Source organism: Ceratotherium simum, chromosome 28, assembly GCF_057802395.1.
Source record: "Ceratotherium simum simum isolate JZ-2026a chromosome 28, ASM5780239v1, whole genome shotgun sequence".
NCBI lineage: Eukaryota > Metazoa > Chordata > Mammalia > Perissodactyla > Rhinocerotidae > Ceratotherium > Ceratotherium simum.
Window position 1 is genome coordinate 40,487,027 of NC_141927.1, and position 13,865 is coordinate 40,500,891.

At 41.5% G+C, this 13,865-nt stretch overlaps 1 long non-coding RNA gene and 1 other non-coding gene across 2 annotated transcripts in view; both read left to right on the top strand.

Moving 5' to 3' along the window:
* The window catches only part of LOC147913372 (uncharacterized), an 89,890-nt gene that overhangs the window by 21,629 nt on the left and 54,396 nt on the right, over positions 1 to 13,865 (top strand). The gene's annotated exons all lie outside the window — the stretch shown is intronic.
* TRNAT-UGU (transfer RNA threonine (anticodon UGU)) lies at positions 2,998 to 3,069 on the top strand. The gene has a single exon. It is a non-coding gene; the product is annotated as a tRNA-Thr (tRNA).

Consider the following 13,865-nt stretch of genomic DNA (forward strand, 5'->3'; position numbering starts at 1 on the left):
TATCTTTTATTTAATTTAATTCAATTTAATTTAGATTGCTTTGCACCAAGCTAAGTTATTCATCCCTCTCCTTGTAGATACACACAGCCGTTACTGGAAGGCAGCTATCACATCCCTTCCCAAATGTCACAACTGGGCTAACAATTCTTTTGGGTTTGCATTACATCATCTAGTCTGATTTGCTGCCCTTTCCAGAATCATTTCTAAGTTATGTACTTTTTGATAAATAGCATCATAGGCTTGGGAACTTTTTTCTCTCATTGTCAACATACAAAGTTTGTGTAGGTTCTTTGAATTTTGCCTGATAAAACTTGTGTTTCACTTTTCATATTCTTCACTCCCTTGGTGATACTTTCTTCCATAACTCATAACAAGGACCAAAAGTAGGGAGCTCAGTTGAGGAAGCCTGGGTTATCAGAACAAGCCAGGAGGAGACATGTTTGGAATAAGATATGGCAGACCACCTGGGAGAAATTGAGAAGGCTAAAGGACTTGATAATAGGGCTTCTCTACTCTGATTAGTGCTCCTGAATAAAAGGGAAACAAAAGGTGCCTCCGTCTGGATAAGGAGCACAGTGGGTGGGGGCGCGGTGTGGAGTGGTATGGAGTACACGGTTCCTGGACCATGTCTGAACACTGGCTCGGGGCTGATATAAGAGTAGAGGCGACTTGCTCTGAAGCTCATAAAGCTTATGCTTTGGGGCCCCTCACTCATATGGACCTCTTCCAAGACCCTGGGAGGGGCCTGAGCAATGTTTTCATATGGTCATATGTTCTTGTCAAATATGCCCCCAAAAAGGGAAAAAATGATATTTTAAGGACTGTTGGTCAAAACCTCTGTTTCTGTCCACTCTTGCTTTGCCTCTGTCCTTCTTTCTGTCAAGTATGTTAAGAGTGCTCCTGGAGATTTGAGGCTCCATCTAAAGGGAAGTTGAATTGGGGATACATTAGTTGGGTTAGTGGCAGATATTTATGGGGTTCACAGTCACTTTTGTGCACAGTTAAGTGACTGTGAGCTGTCTCAGTGTGGGGGTCCCATGCACCCATGCCAACTTCCTGCTGTGATGCAGTGGTAGAGGGCCAGAGGTCGTACTGTGATAAAGACGTATCCTGTGACACCTGTACAGCCCGATAGTGGAGAAGAAACTAGGAGAGACACTGGTGGAGGCAGACACTGGTCTGTGGAGAATTCTTCCAGTTATCAGACATGTAAATGACAGGTAGAGGATTCTCATATCAGTAGCTCTTGGTCAAAATGGAAATGCTCTTCTCTCAGGAATAGACTCAATAATGCTGTGTATAAAATCGTAAAATCCCGTACAATATTTTTCTTTGTTGCTGGAAGTCAGTGGAATGAATTGATCAGACTGTCTGTGCGTGAAGGACACAAACCCCCATCAGCACTGCATACAGGAGGAACGTCTGTGTGAAGTTATGTGCTTTATGAGCTCAACATATCGCTCCACGTCTACAGGATCTCAGTATATCTTGTCCTAACAGTCTGGTGGTTCCAGAGGAAACAATGTGCAAAACAGTCACTGACACAAGTGATCCAGTGAAAAACTGAACTCAATCCTCAATAATCACTCAATAACCCAGTTATCAATACATAAGGCAACCTATGTAGGAGAAGAGTGATTTGATTAAACAGCAACACAGCTCAATACAACAGAGCAGCATCGTAACAATTGAAAACTGCCTCCGAATTGCTCTGGTATGTGCCTTAGTTTCAAATTACTGTGGTATATTTATTCAGATTTATTGTTCATACTAAAATTCAAATATAATAAGAGAGAAGTAGCCTAGTGGAAGCCCAAATTGTAAGCTGATAGACTGATAGAGCTTAAAAAGTCAAAAACTCTCCTATCCAGCACAATAGAAACAAAAACAAAAACAAAAACAAACTCTGATGGTTAAAACTCATGAAGATAAGGATAAGATGAGTCAACAAAGCCAAGAAAATATAGATAATGAAAATGACTTAGAAGAATTTTAAAAGATAACAAAGGTCAGGATACACTTAAATGGGATAGAAAAAAAGCAGAAAGAGGATTAAAATAAAAATGAAGGAAAACGATTTGTACAGTCAAACAGTACGTAAAGCCCAACAGCAGCTTCATTTTGATGAATTTACTGACTTTGATAAATACTGTGATCTCTCTTTATGGCTTGTTACAGTGAGTAATAATTTTATTTGACCCATTTAATGAAAATAGGGTTGTTTTTCTCTTTTTTTTTCAAAATTATCATCCCAATAATATTTACAGAAAATCAAACAGAACACAGAAGCACACACACGCAAAAAGATGTTTTGAAAATAGACATGCTAGAAAAAAATTTTAAATGATCAAATCTATCATGAGATTCTGGCTGGCCTATTCCAAGACTGCATGTAAAATTTTGTTTGTAAAGTGTTCTCAAAGAGACACACACTCCTTATATCAGATCAGTTTGTAGACTGGATGAATATGTTGAAAATCTTCAAAAGTCATAAAGATTCTACAAAGCACTAGAAGGCTATGTTTACTTGGGCCACAAATAAAATAAAAATGTACTGTGTCTCAAAGAACAGAAAAAAAAATACAATATGATTTTGATTGCTAAAAAGAGTTTACTATTTTTTTGTAATGAAAAGTTTGTCCTGATGTTGCAATGAAAATTGCATTATTCTTCAAATAATGGAACGTTCATGGGAATCATTGAGATAATTACTGAATTTGATTCATTTTTACATGAGCGATTGGCATTTTAAAAAAAGTGACTTGCTTATCCAAAATACTTTACATGATATTAATCAAAATAACTGGAAAATATATAAAAAATGAGTTAGACAATCAAATAAATTAACCAGAAAACAAATACTACTCCATTATTGTAAATTCTCCGATGGATATGACAAAAGCTTTATCAGTTGGTGATTATTGTGCATTACTTGGTAAAATAGAAAACCCTATGAATGATTTTAACTTTTCGCCAGTTAAGGGCCATTTGTCACTAGGGGATGTAGCTCAGTGGTAGAGCACATGGTTTGTATGTATGAGGCCCTGGGTTCTATCCCCGGCATCTCCAAGTGAGTCATTTCTGTTTTTGTCTAATCTAATTCAGCCTCTGGCCTTGAATTATTAAATAAAGTATTTTAAAAAAAGAAAACCATTTATCTGTGACTTTACTTAATAAAGTAAAAGAAATGGTCAGTCATATGACAACATATGAAAGGTAAATATGAGGGCTGCGAGCACTCTTTCAAAATATTAAAAATTATGTAGGGTACATGACGTGCATAGCTCATTCCCTAATCTCTTCAGAGAAAAAGCTGCCCAGCGGTGCTGAAGTTGTGGATTGCTGCAATATTTCTGCAGTAGTTAATATGTTGCTTTTCAGGTTTGTCTAGTGCAGTGCTATCGAATAGAAATATAATGTGAGCCATGTTAAAATTTTCTAGTAGTCATATTAAAACAAGTAAAAAGAAACAGTTGAAATTTATTTTAATGATATATTTTATTTAACCCTATGGATCGTAACATGTAATCAATAAGAATATATTTAAACAGTTTCAATTCTTTTTTTCTGGTGCTCAGTCTCTGAAATCTGATGTGTGCTGTACCTTACAGCACACTCAGTTCTGACCAGCCACATTCAAGTGTTCACCAGTCGCAGGTGTCTGCTGGTTACCATACTGGACAGAGCGGGTACAGGAGTTTGTGTGTTTTAAACACTTAAGACAACTTGGGTTTTTCTTTAAAGGTCTCCATGCAATGAAACAGTTTGCCCATTATAAAGTGTTCTAGCCTTGCAACGGGGGTGTAAGCTAATAACAAGCAAAATTCACTGCAGGGCTAGATCATGCGAGGCTGACTTCTGGGGCTGAACCTCTTCCAGGCGATGAAATAAAAAAGCGCAGATCCATGGGGCCCTCAGAGGAGTGGCTGGGCAGGAGGAGCATCGTAGGGCCACCAGTAAGAGCTGGTGACCAAGCAGCTGAGCCACAGGACCTCAGAGGACCCTGGCAGAGCTTATGAGGCTATGGAGGAGACGGCCCAGGCTCAAGGGGCACAGGAGGGGCGCTGCAGAATAATAGAGCATGAACCTTCTTGAATGCCAACCAGGCTGTGCCAGGGCCCTGGAGGCTTTGTGTAGATATGACAACTCACTGAGCCTCAGAACAATCTGCAGTTAGGCATTGTTATCCTGAATTTACAGCTAACACCAGGAAAGCCGAGACAGGTGAGCAGTTTGTCTGACATCACACAGTAAGGAGTGGAAACAGAATCTGAATGCAAGTCTGTGTTGCTTCAGAGCCTTCCATTCTGCCCTGTGCCATAGCGCCCCTCTCAGGAGGAATGGTATTATTCCAAAGATTGTCTTGGAGGCCTCGGGCATCAAAAACCCAAACCTTACTCTCTCTCCTTGATTACCCTGTTCCCAATTCTGGCATTGCCCCAAAAGTCAAGGGTTTCCTCACTATTTCCACTGTGTCTTTGATCAAGAATGGCCTGGGAAAGGAAGGCTTGCCTGCTGGCTGGGTGCCAACAAATGCATCAGAGCTGCTTAGAGGGCTTCCTGAAGATTCCTCTCCACTGTGGTGTCGAGAAGCACATTGTGTCCTATGAGCAGGGACCACCTGTGTTGTTCAGTATTTCTCCATTCTGTTGAACTGGTACAACTCTCCTTCCCTCAGACTTGTTTACTAGAGCGCTTCTTCTGAAAACTCAAATGGATGGAGTTGACTCCTCCGCCTACCTTTCCTCTCTCCTGTAGCTGTACTTTTTAAGCAGGAAAATGTTTCTAAAGGAAGCAAGAGTAAAAGCATATGAAATGAATCTCAATCTAAATGAACAGCTTCTAAGTAATTGCAAGCTGACTGTCTCCTCCTAAGCCCTTTAGTTTCTGGTTTCTGCCTGAGTTTAAGGCTTAGCTATGAATTAAGGGACAAAAGTGGCTTGAAAAGCAACCTAGACGGCTGTCTGTTGATTTGAGCTATTCACTCATTGACTGTACCTCTAGGGAGAGGCATGAGTAACGATGGGGCGCCCTCATGCCTAAGTGCTAATGAAATCATTTAAAAACCGTAGGCACCAGTTCTACCATTGGCTGTGACCTTTGTAAAGGTGAGTGACTGCCCAACCTCAGCTCCTCCTCTGTAAAATGAGAAGAGACTGCCCATTTTGTGGGATTTGTGGGTGTATTGAGTGAGATTAAATGAGACAACATGTGAAAGGGTCCAGCATGGTTCCTAGCTCATGGTAAATAAATGTTGAATGAATGAACAAATGAACATTTTAAGCGTTTTCCCTTATCGTTTAAAATCATTTAAATAATAATTATACCAATTTATCATTAAAAATACTTAATCCATTTCCCACATGGCCTTCGTTCTTATAATACATAGTTTATTTTCCTGAGTAGGCTACACATGATTACACATCTTTTTTAACTCACAAATTTCACATAATCAAAAAACTTCCACCCCTATTTTCTTTATGCATTGATTTCAAAGTAAAGTCAGAAATCTATAGTGTGGCCATTAAGCTATTGATGGCACATCACCTGTGTTGTCCAGAGGTGGGGTCACAGGCCCTGAGAGGTCATGCTGTTTGCATGCCTCAAGAATTGCCTTGAGTCTGGACACTATTTAATATAACAGTGCCTCCAGTGAGGTGCCCAGTTCCCAGGGCGCTGAGGGGAACACTGGGCTCACAGACGGCTCAGGGATGGGCCTTGTGTTCGCTGATATCGTTAATGAGAGGAGAACATTTAACACCTGCTCGCTTTCTCCTTTGGTAATGATGATGCGTAATGAACCTATTGACCGGTACCGATGTGCCCGGTCCCTTGGTGGGTGTCTGATATGCCTCACCTCACACCACACTCACACCACCCTATGAAGTAGGTCTGGTATCTTCCTCGATTTTCTGCTGAGGAAATAGGGGAAGAGACATGTTAAATAAAGTGCCCAAGATCACTTGATTAGTAAGCAGCCAAGCTGGGACCAGGTCTAGTTCTGTGGCAGACAGCTTTAATCACTGTGCCAGACCAGTGACAGCTGCAGGCTGAAACCACAACGAACACCACACTGTACATTTTAAAATGGCAAATGTGTCTGTTACAGAAAATTATGTATTTTGGGCCCATCTCACCATCTGTAGAGATCTGACCCTCAAGTAGATTTTTTCCCAGGAGGTGACTTTCACACTTGAATGTTACTGTTTGGGATAATAAGAATTAACTTTGAGCACTCCTTAATTAATCAATTAATCAATACAAAGTCTATGGAGTTGGAGAACCTGGGTTCAAATCTTAGCAGCTACATCAACCTGGGCGTAACGAACAAAACAGTGGATATCAATATTTAGTTGGTTGCTGAGCACGTAGTCAGTGCTCTATAACCCCTAGTTATTATTCTTTTCATTATCAACACATTTTTGTTGCTCACCTATTACGGACAGGCAGTACTCAGTGTTGGCTCTAAAATTTTGAAATAGGAGAGGTTCTGGGGTAGCATTCTGATTAGGGGAGAAGACTAGGCAGAGGACTTGTCTTAATCTGCTTTACAGAACATTCTGCTTGAGACACATCAGTTTTACATACCAAGGACTAGGGAGGGTAGACTGGCAGGAACCACAGAGGGCCTGATGCTGCTCCAAAACCACACACTGTGGCCACAACCGTAGTTTCTATAGAGAAAGCTTATACATATCTATGTACTTGCCACTGTGCTAGAAAAGAATGTGGTATGACACCACCTTCAAGAACCTAACCATCTTCTTGGAAAAGTGGACATGTAAATAAATCATGTGGTAGGAGACTTTCTGAAGGAGAGACCTTATCAAGCACTGTGGCAACTTGGAAGAGGGAGCTAATGCTGCTTTGTGGAGTTGGGCTCAACTTCACAGATATCATATCTGAGCGGGGTCTCGTAGGATATGTAACAACATGCCAGGTGGAGGAACGCAAGAGTTAGCTAAGCAAAGAAAACAGCATGAATAAAGGCCTGATAGGAATAAAGGACTGGAATATTCAGGGAATGGCATCTTGTGGAGTGGCCTAGGAGTCAGTGTGGCTGCAATTTGTGATCTAGGTTGGGGGACAGAGCTCCAGAAGATTAGCCCACAAGGATCGGTTGGACCAGACAGTATGCTGGGATAAAGCATTTGTACCTCATCATTTAGGTGATGGCTAGCCCCTGATAATTTTTAAACAAGGAAATACTATGATCAAATCCTTATTTTAAGGATATAAAAAGATCAGTGCCAACCGAGAAAGCCTCTCCAACTCTATTAGAGTATGCTAGATTGTGCTGCAATAATAAACAAGCCCAAAACTTAAAGGCTTAAAACACATTTATTTCTCTCTCTCACAAGACATGTCCCACATAGGTCAGCAAGGGTTTTACAACACATAATCCCTCAATATTCCATCTCGTAGCCACACTGCCTGGATGGAACACAAGGCCTCCTTGTCAGCAAGGGAAGGGAGAATTAGTCACATGGCCTTGCCTAACTGCAGAAAAGCTGGAATTGTTGACAAGCAAATGGAATGTTTGGTGAGCCCTGTCTCTGCCATGCCAGTAGAAGAAATTTAAAACTATCCAGATAGGGCAACATAAGAGCCACTGGAGGGGTGGGAGTGGGGTTAAGTGCAGCACCTAGAACTTGTATTGGTCAGCCAGGGCCAACTGGCCATGGAAATGTATCCTGTCCACATGCTTCTTCTCTTTACCCCATCCCTGCTCACAGATGGTTGTCAACTAACCCCTACTGAGATAGTTGTGGATAATTAAGAAGTAAGCCGATAAAGATTCTAGGTCTAGCAGGGCTGGGAGGACATGGCGTGTAGAGAGCCGAGGCCATGGCGAGTTATCAACCCCAACAACTTTTCAGGAGTGTGGATCCCAGTGTAACCCCATTCCGTTTCCACCTCTCTGTCCTATCTGTGAGGGAACATAAACTAGGCGACCTCTAGATGAGATAGGGAAAGAAAGGGACAAAGAGAGGAGAAAGAGAAAGAACAAAATACTTTATAGTGGGAAAAACCATAACAATATGTTAATGGTGGTTGTTTGGAGGTAGTGAGATTACGGATTACCTTTTCTCTCTTTTGCCTCCTTTCTTTTCTGTATTTTCACATTTTAAAACTAAGTATTATTAGTTTCCATCATTTAAAGGCAACTTGTTTTATTTAAAACACAATATAGAAGTTTTACTGTTTATTCTGACAATGGCTCTGTGAGTTGACAGAGTTTTGATTTAATTTTTTGTACTAGGTGAGTAAAGAATAGAAAAGATAAGCAAAGAATTCTCTCAACTTCCCTGTGAAACTGCTAGTAGACTCGATCAAGGGTCTGAGGACAGAGTTTGGACCACTGCCCAGGAGGAGAGTCTCCAGGGAAAGGTTGGAGCCTGGCCTCGGGTGGTGGGAGAGCAGGCCCACCCACAGCCCTGAGGACAGAGGATGAAGCTTCAGCAGCAGAACCAGGCTCTTCTCTCCTAGGCGCACATTTCTTCAGGGCCGGGCCAACATCTGCGTCCTCCATCTTCTAGAGAAACTTCTCTCCCTCTGCCCATGATTGAACAATGAAACAATTATTTTTCATTGTTAAGAATCTTATATTGATATGAATACTTTTAAAAATCCCTTTGTAAAGACAAAAAAAGATGTTAATTATGTAATAATTAGCACTGTGACAGGAGTTAGCAGCACGGGGGCAATATTAATTTGAACAGACATAAAGATGAACACTGAAAGGATGAAAAGTTTGGAGCTGGTAATTCACTTAATGCAAATTATTTCCCGCTGTGAATCAAGCCAGGCTGGTAACTTGTGGTCATGTCGCTGTGAGCATTCTTTCCCTCTGCATCATTGGAGACGTTACGCAGTTGTTCTGATTTTCCAGCTGTTTCTAATCAAATTAAGTGAAAACTTGAAAACACACTCTGAGCTGAACCCGCATCGTCTCCAGTCAGTTCTTGCTTCAAGCAACACTGGGGGAGCGGAATCTTCCTGTCACTAGTTTACAGCACATTTATTTCATTCCTGACACAGAGGAAAGCATACTAAGAGATATTAATTAAGAAGAAGATCTGCTCTATTCCCTCTCCAGCCCCCTGTCCTTTGTAGTTCCTGCTGCAGGGATTGTGTGGTGTGTTTGAAATGGGCCAATCAAATATGATAACTAAGCTTCAGAGGATGTCAGAGGTTCCTAATTCCAGCTGGAGCCAAGAGATAGTTTAAACACCAACGTTAGGAAACATGTCTGTAAGGAAAACTGCACAACAGTATCACTTTTGACGAGAGATGCAAACATCTCAAATAAAATACTAGTAAAACTTATTCTACAATCCAGTAAAGGAATAAAACGCTAATGTTCTGCGTGAATTGGGATAGCATAAGTGTACTGGTAAGAGAACGGGTGAACTGCTATCAGTTCCAGCTCCCATCTACTGGTCACCTCTGCACAAGTGATTTCACCCTTCTGAATCTCAGTTTTCCCATCTGCATCACGGAGAGAGAACTTCTTTCACAAGATTGTTGAGCACCCAGCTTGTAACAAGTGAGGGAGCAGAAGGGAGGAAAGTGCTCACAGTCACTGGAGGGCAGGCCAGGATTCAAGCTCACCTTTGTTGGACCCAGAACTTGGGCTCTTAACCTCCAGCTGTAATGGAACCAGGAAGCAGATGTAAGAAAATGTAGAGCTACTTTTCCGAACTAGGGTAGGAGAGAACATTTTAGTAATATAAACAAATGAAGAAACCATAAGAGAAAATGTATAGATTTAACCACTTGAATTTTTTAAACTTTCCATATAAAAAACACTTCTTAAAAGTATAAGAGGTAAATAAATTGAGCAAAAATTCACAACATATATTAGTTAATATTCTAAGAATATAAAAAAGTCAAGTGTTTAAAAATGTGAATATTCAATTTTTAAAAAGAAAAAATACATGCACTGAAAATTCACAAAACAAGAATTACAAATGGCCGATAAACATGTAGGAAAATATTCTAAGACAGAAAAATTATCCAGAATAGTTTATGGGTTGAGAGAATGTCCATGTTCCCAGAGTCCTTCTCTGGTCCTCTTTTCTCTTCAGGCTCCCAGCTTGTCATGAGCTGGAACATGAGGCCTTTCAGAATCCAGCACCCTCTCCTGCCCCTCTCCTCCACACTGCAGGACACACTCGACTCAGGGCATTCTCACATTTAACTTTCCTGGTGTTGACTCCTTGGGAGCGGCTCTGCTGAGGCTTGAATTTGAATCATAGTCCTGTGAGGCTGACAATTGGTGAGCCATTTAGCTAGTGAGTGAGCCTAACTGACTGCTAAGCATTCCCACTTAACTGGGCTTTACTGCTTCATATTCATTGTGAAGGCATTCTGATAAAGTAATAAATACGGTTTCTTTATGCAAAGTGATCCAGAAAGAGAGAAAACAGCGTGGTGGTGGAGTCAAGTCAAAGTGCAGAGGTCTTAGTTTTGGTTCTTGGTCAGAAGAGAAAAATCTTGGGTATAAAACATACCATTCTGCAGCAGCTATAACGATATTCACAAATAGAATATCCTAGAAGGCTTTAAATAATTTTATTTATTTATTTTATTTCCCCCCAAAGCCCCAGTAGATAGCTGCATGTCACAGCTGCACATCCTTCCAGTTGCTGTATGTGGGACGCGGCCTCAGCATGGCCAGAGAAGCGGTGCGTCGGTGCGTGCCCGGGATCCGAACCCGGGCCACCAGCAGCAGACCTCGCGCAGTTAACCGCTAAGCCACGGTGCCAGCCCCCCTAGAAGGCTTTAGACTTATCCCTTTTGCATGCTAAGGAGTCTGCTGTATTGCCCTTCCCTGAGTGAGTGTTCCTTTAGGGTTTGTTGCCTTTGCCTTTTCCAGTTTTTACCCCCTTGCTTTCCTTCTCCATCACAAGGCCAACCCCCCACAGCACCTCCTCTGAGAAGCCCGCTCTGCGGAAGGGCAGTGGTCACATCATCTTTGTATTCTCTTCACACATTGTACGTGCAAAATGTGAGCTGGAGGTTAACAGCATGGATCGTGAGCCAGAGTGCCTAGGGCCAGTCCCAGCTCTGCCTCTTATCAACTGTGTAATCTGGAGCTCGTTACTTAACATCTGTGTGTCTCAGTTTTCTTATCTGAAAAATGGGGATAAAAATAGCACCACCTCATTGGAATGTTGGAAGCCTTAAACGAGTTAAGGGATGTGAAGTGCTTGGGACAGTGTCTGAGTAGTCAGCGCTGTTTTATCATTCTCCTACCAAACTTCCCACACTTCATTGTAGTTAACTGTGTGCAGAGCAGAATTTAAAAAAAAAAAAAGGACTACCATAACTCAGTTGTGCATTTGAAATGTAGTTTCTTTAATTTGTTTATAGATTTTCTAGACTTCCTCCTGAGCCAACATGGCCGCCTCTACCCCTCTTGCTCTGGGAGATACAACAACCAGATTTCCTCCAGCCTTGTGGACTGAGTTGGATCCAACGGTTTAAACAGCCCATTGGTGATGCTGTCTGTGGGGCGATTGCTTAGCCTCTTATCTGCAGTTCTCCAAACCCCACCCAGCCCCTCTGGGGGGATGTCCTGCCTCTGACCGGGGTGTGCAGGGACTTCCTTCCATCCATGCAGTGCCCTCTTATCCCGGCTCATGGGGGCTGTCCTGGCATCCGCTGGGGCAGCTATTCCTTGGCTCAGGAAGGCCTGGCAGCCTCTTCCTGCTGACTTAGCCCCACCAGGCATGGATTCCTCCAAGTCTCTCTTATGGCTTCCATCCCGTCCTCTGTTCCAGGTAGTCTACCCCCAGCTTTCCTGCTGTTTGCTGGCTCTCAGCTTGGCATCCACACCACAGGGGAAGTGTGGGAAGCTTAGGAGTGCAAACTAGACCCTCTCTCTGCCTGGACATGTGGCTCTGCCCTTTGATTTATTCTAGGACATCCAGACACCAGAACTCTCCTGCCCCCAATTGTTCCAAATTCCATCAAACATACAAGTACATCTTATTCCCACTACCTTGGGAGTAGAAAGGGTGCTTCTTCCCTTTCTTCCTGATTGGCTGTCTCCCAGCCCTTACCTGAAACCCTGGTCTGGAAAGCCAGGTTGGTGCTGAATATAGCTTTCTTCCCTTTATGTCATATTTCAATAATACCTGCCTTTCAAGCCTATTTTGTAATTGAAAAATCCTATTTTCAATGTCAGCATCTAAATGCTAATGTTCTCTTTTCCCTTTGGCATTCGTGCTACTACAATTTAAATCCCCTCAAGGCAGATGGAGAAGGTTAAACTAGGTCAGCTCCCCCCGGCACACATGCTCACTGTTGGAGTCATCTCCAGTGAACCCTTGAGCTCTGCAGGGGATGACTGTCCCACTCACTGATCTGGGCTCTGCCTAGATCTGAATCCTGGCCCTGCCACTTACCCTGTGACCTAAGACAAGTTACCTAGCCTGGCTGCATCTGTTTTTTCATCTGTAAAATGCAGATAAGAATATTACCTTGTGGGATTGTTTTGAGAGTCAAATGACTTAATACATGGAAAGTTTTCAGAACAGTGCCCAGCATATACTGTAATAAGTGCTCGAAAAATGAAAGTCTTCATTATTATTTGCTTAGCACTTCTCCTGGGTACTTTGCTCAGTAAATGTTAGTTGAAAGATCACACAGTGAGATAGTAATTTATCTTGGGGTATAGATCAGGAGTTCTGATTATCAGCACAGAAACATGAGTTTAATTGCATTGTTTCCTTAAAAAGAGACCATTGTAAGGCAAGTGCAATACTGCATACCTTTTGCAATCATATGTCTAATCCTTTCTCATGGCGAAACTAAGATTAGCCTCTCTTTCACCTGATGCCATACATTCAAGATATTTAACAATAGTTCTCAGAGCTACTTTTTAAAATATTGGGCTAAGAGAAAGGGAAGATGCAATAATAATAACAGCACAGGAAGGTGAGAAGGGCATGGCTCTAAAAATCAAATGATGGGCGTCTTACTGGCAGCTCTGGTTCCTATGAGCCCAGTGACCCTGGGTAACCATGTCACCTTTCCAGTCCTCCTCTTGTGGCTGCACTAGGCGTCTAATTCCTTCCAGTAAATAAGTCCATTCTTGACTCCTCTGAAGAAAGAGCACGGAGCATTATGAACCAGATCTGCAACACTGGACTGCGTATGTAGCCCTTTAGTTTGGGTCAGGATCCCACCAAAGTCCTCCTGCAGAGGAAGGCATTCGAGTGGCATCCACTGCAAACCCCCTTGGAGTTCAGGAGTCCTGCTTCACACGGGCTTCTTGTACAATGAGAAAAATTAAAGGCATCTAGATACATGCTTTGGACCCCTTATCTCAATTAAAGGTATTGATTTAAAGACATTGATGAATTAAAATGTAAATTACTTATGAATAAATAAAAATTTAAGCACTCTTTGAGAAAGAATTTTCTAAAAAAAATGTAAACATTAAATTCCTTTCTGTTACTCTTTTTACCCATCATTATGAAGATATTTCTGGTCTTGTTTCTCAAATTTTCTTCAAAATACTTAATGTAGCCTGGGTTTTAACGCTATAAGGATCTTGACATAATTGTTTGACTATCATTTTAAAAATATTTTATAACTGTAAATGCCGATAGCTAATCTTTGATATTATATGCATAAGAATTTGTTTAATTTGCATAATCTTTTTGAATGAACTTAAGAAAAATAATATTTTGCAAAAATGTTAAAGAATTGTCTTTTGTTCCACCTCAATTATCTTAACCTTCTATTAATTAATTTGAACATATATGTTGTCTAATGACTGTTCACTTGTTTGTTTACCTGTCTGCCATTAAGAGTATATCAACAAAATATTTGAATAAAATAAAAGAACC